The sequence below is a fragment of the Rousettus aegyptiacus genome, unplaced genomic scaffold (genome assembly GCF_014176215.1).
Source record: "Rousettus aegyptiacus isolate mRouAeg1 unplaced genomic scaffold, mRouAeg1.p scaffold_m13_p_18, whole genome shotgun sequence".
In the NCBI taxonomy this organism is placed as follows: Eukaryota; Metazoa; Chordata; class Mammalia; order Chiroptera; family Pteropodidae; genus Rousettus; species Rousettus aegyptiacus.
In genome coordinates, this window is record NW_023416293.1 from 6494761 (window position 1) to 6499628 (window position 4868).

General features: G+C 42.6%; 1 pseudogene; it reads left to right on the forward strand.

Annotated features, from left to right (window-relative positions):
* The first annotated feature begins 3688 nt into the window (after positions 1–3688).
* Positions 3689–3807, forward strand: LOC118613413 (annotated as a pseudogene).
* The last annotated feature ends 1061 nt before the right edge of the window (positions 3808–4868 follow it).

Sequence of the window (4868 nt, forward strand, 5' to 3'; positions counted from 1 at the left end):
AATGCAAGCAGCCAAGCCCTGGTAGTTAACGCAATAAAGGGAAATGAACACGTCCCTGTCCTGTTATCTTTCAGATCCTGTGGATCTGCAAAGGCTGTATGGAGGGAGAGGAACGTTAGGCAAGCAACTTCAGCAGGAAACGCCTAATGCTCGGAGTGCTAAGAGCTGGAACCACTTAATTTCTCCGTGGTTTGCTATACCGATCACACATTACCTGGTGAACAGAAAAGCTCAATGTGTTTTTCACCTGTGACAAATCAGACGTTTTTATTTTAACTTTTCGAATTGTAATAATCTTTAACAACTTTTCTAAGGTTATTATTTGTGATCGACTAACTGTTCTCTCACTTCATGAGGATGAGTATTAGAGAAGACCACGGAAAGTACAGATTACAGTGACAGAAAGCAGATCTGTGGTTGTCAGAGTGGGGGCAGGGCAGAGGCCATGTGGAGGGTTACGGAGGGGCACGTCGAAGTGGTTAAGGGTGACGAATATGGTCATTCTCTTGGTTGTGGTGATGGTTTCACAGATGTACCTACGCGCAATGCATTGTTTGTCAACTGTAACTCAATAAAGCATTTTAAAAGTGGCGGGGGAAATGGCAGAATGAGAAATGAACCATGTTGTAACCCCTAATAATACCAGACAGTCGTCCTCAGTGGAAGGCTGTTGGCGCCTGGAGCTGCTCCGTTTCAGCATCACTAAAAGTAGGACGACCAGACATTGCGGGCTCTTTGCGAAACACTCAGTACCACCTTTGAATATACGTAGTCAAAAAAAAATTTGAATCTATATATAATTAAGCTTCTCGTCTAGAGCTAACGTGCACTTCTGAGAGTAAGAGAAATGGAGGTACGAATGGACGAAATAAGAAAACAAAGAGACGAATCCAGACTGTGGCACAATCTTCGAGACAACTGACCTAGTTTCCACACAAACCAATGGCATGAAAAGGGGCCTAAGGGACGAAGGGTCTCCTCCTGATGGAAAAATAAAAAGGCTAAAGGGATTAAGCTAAAAGGAACCTCTAGAACCTTTATGTTGAGGCAGTATTCCCCCACTTCTGATTATAGACCACGTATTACATGATATGAAGGAGCCACAGCCAGTTCTGTTAGGTGTACTGTAATACCATCATGCTACACAAGGAAATGTCCGTATTTAGGTTCATTTTGAAGGACAGAAGAGTGAATACCCCGACGTCTTGGATTTTCCCTTAACATTCTTCCAAGACTTTTAAAAAAGGTAGGAAAAATAAATGTGGCAAAATCTAAATGATCGGGTAAATCTGGCTAATGGATAAGGATTTCCCTTCATACAAAAGTTATTTTGTGCATGTTTCAAATGTTCAAAAACTTTTAATGAAACCAATTTCTTAATGAAACTGAGAATTTAGCAATATTGTGAAATTACATGATTTTTCTATAGGAAAAAAATATATACATAGCTAACTAAATGGTTATATTAAAATTCTGACCGACTTAGTATACAGGTAAAGAATACCTGAACTGTGATCACACCGTAGATATCTGAATATCTACGGTGTGATCACAGGAGTAAATACAGACTTTTAGAAGGTCAACAGTCATTGTCCATAATAAGCACAGCGTTCTCATGCATGTCAATAGCAACATCGTTCCCATTTTTTTTTAACTCCTACTGCACACCAGGCACTGTATGAGGCACTTTACAATTATTTCTAATTCATCCTACAATCATAAAAGGTTGCTGTTGTTGCCATTTTAAAGAAGAGAAAATTGACATGCCGATTGTAACTTGCCCGAGGGCACAGACCAGAGTCTTCCCACGAGTCACAGAATAAGAGTTCTGCTATACTTTATTTCCTACACATGTACACACACTTACTGATTATGCAGATTCTAATAGATTCTTGCCAAAGAAATGCACAAAGGCGGCCAATATGCAGAAGGTCTCAAGGAGTCCTGTGACGCATTTCCAAGGCTGTCCAAACGGACAGTGCAGTGCCGTGAGGTGTCTTCGGGTCGCCAGTCCTGCCCGCTTACAACCGAAGTGACCTTTGGCAACGTAACAGCTCTTGAGTCTCAGTTCTGACATCGCTGAAATCTGAACAGCAGCACCAAACGGTTGTTGCAAAAATGATGGCAAACCGTGAAAGACGAAAAGCTCCTCCGGTGCCTGAGACGTAAATTCTGAATGTGAGTGCCCTCCTCTTCCCTACCTTCCATGATGTGTGCAGAAAGGACCAATTCCACGCGTAGCTGTTCTTAGAATGCCGGCCCCCCACTGCCGTGAGCGGAAGGGGCCATCTATTGCCCAGTATATGGCTCTTCTGGGCCCAAGGCACGATTGCTTGAATCCTTCCATACAAAATTGTGTTTTAACTGAAACGTGATATACGTCAGGGTTGCACTGCTGTTCTCAAGAGTGACTGGCAAATGGGCAGCGCCATTTACCTTCAGCACGATGTCACTGAAGCCCCAGCTCTATCTGCAGTGTGTGGATCCTGCCTGGTACCCTTCTATGTCAGCGGACACTTGGGCTGAGTGAGAGCCTGCTCCACACAGGCCGTATTCACTGGCGGTCAAGACGGCGAGCCCTGACAGGCAGAAAAACCTAACAGCCATTTGGGGGAAGACTTTTTTAAAGTTTTTCTATGATGCTATAACTTAGGCAGCCCTGAGTTCTGGCACCAAAGGTCTTGACCTATACATAGTCTTCCAAAAACCTGTAGATGCTTTGTGAGTTAATATTTAGATCCATATTAGTCCATGGGAAAAACTCCGTGAAGATAAGGACATATTCTACTTTGTTAGATCCAGAAAGAAAATTAAAATACATTTTCATAAAAAAAAAAAAAAGAAAGAAATCTGTGAGCTTTATTTACTAGTAACTCACTATGATGCTCGATTTGGCCAAACAGTTAAAAGTAAATTACTTCAAAATAAATCTAGGGCATCTACCTCTCTCATCTCTGAAAAAGTCTTTATGTTCAAAAGATAAGTTTTCTACTTTTAATTAGTTGCCATTTTGATGTCAACCTCTAGACGGCATAAAAGGAATCAGCTCACAAGAAACTGAGTGTGACAAAAATCGAGGCATCTGAGACACAAAATGCCACCTTTATTTGGAAACTCCCTGTTCTTACTGTCATATTTGGAAGAGTGGGTGGGAGATGCCAGACAATTACAGACTGCCACTCTCAATGGAGGCTTCTCCATCTTCACATTCCAGTAAGCTGGCCACCAGAGGTTTTGCTCAAGAGAGTGAAGGCTCACTGTACGCACTGAGAAAATCTACCCAGTTCCTCGAGGGGTGCTCGAGATGCCGAGATACCTTACATAGCTCAAACAGCCGCCAATATTTACACCGGAAGTCATCAGTCACCAGAGATGAAGACAAATTAAGAACAAACTTCCTGAATGGCAGACAAAGGGTAGGATAGAAAGTTCACACATTACATGGGCTCGTAGCCCCAAAATGAACTGAAGTCTCTGTGCATCTTTATAGGTATTGAAAACAAATATAAAATAGTCACATGGACCTAAGTTATACACAATAGAGAGCAATGAAAACTCAAGATAATGGTGTAGGAATTACATTATGAAACGCAGTAGTGGCAAGTGTTTGCAAGCCATACTAAGATGAAGAAAGGGAACAGTTCAAAACTGTAATCATTTATTCATGCATCACTGAAACAGCTGTAAAGTCTAGGGCCATGCCACCTTGAACAAGCCCAATCCCATCTGATCTTGGAAGCTAAGCAGGGTCAGGCCTGGTCAGTACTTGGATGGGAGACCACCTAGGAAGACCAGGTGCTGCAAGTGTGAAAAATAAAAAAATAAGGCATGGTAAGCTGACAAGGTCCTTGTAATCTGTGAGGTCAACAAGAGTTGCCTTGCCTAAAAAAAAATAAAAATAACATGAAATGAAATAGTTGCCAACGTTCACGTAAAAATCATGCATGGTTATTAAGAGATTCTGAATCTAGGATGCCAGCTTCAAAGACTCTGAGTTAGTAGGCCTTGGAGAAGACACTGGAAACAGGAAGCTACATCTTGTCCCAAGGACATTCTCTGGTCAGCAGTTACATGCTCCTGTCTCATGGCATAGTCAAAACTGCAAACTTCACTTAAACGAGCTTCCTCCTAAACTTGTCTGCTTCCATCTACTTTGAGCCAGAAGGCAATGGCAAAAGGAAGGGAATGTATTTTATCCCTTTCCAAGGCTTGGGCTGCTTCCCCTCAGCAAGACCCAAATGTGATTTCTGACCCTCTAGTGTTGGGGCAGGGGGTAAGTAGAGAGGGGACAGTTGGGCACAGGATGGTTCTTGCCTGGCACCATCATCATCTAGAAGTGGCCTGGATGGCACCTAAAACTGACATTCTCTTCTGGAGCACGTTGCAAGTTCTTTGGAGGCTTTCTTATCACAAGGACTGTCTCAGCTGCTTTTCTGTTAATGTAAGTCACGCCCCCTCTGGGCAGGTGCATGGGATGTCCCGTGCCCCATCGCTCACCCCTCAGAGCGATCCTGAGACAGAATCCTTCTGAAAATGGCCCCAGGCCAACACGTTCATCATGCAAGAGTGGCAAGGTATAGAGGTAGGTCTGACTATCCCATTAAAGTGGTCTTATTGTCATAATTCATTTCATCTTCATGACAACTATGAGGCAGACACTAGTGTCCCTGGGTAAGAAGCAGGAAACTAAATGCAGTTTACACAGCTACAAGTTTACACACAGCTCCTGGCAAAAAAAAAAAAAAAAAAAGTTTGTAGCTCTGTCTCAGGAGTCATGTTCTTAACCACTACCCTCTAATGGAAAAGTAAACTTCTAAACAGGCAGGACTGGATTTTCACTAACTAGAAACAGTGGGGAAACAAGTAGA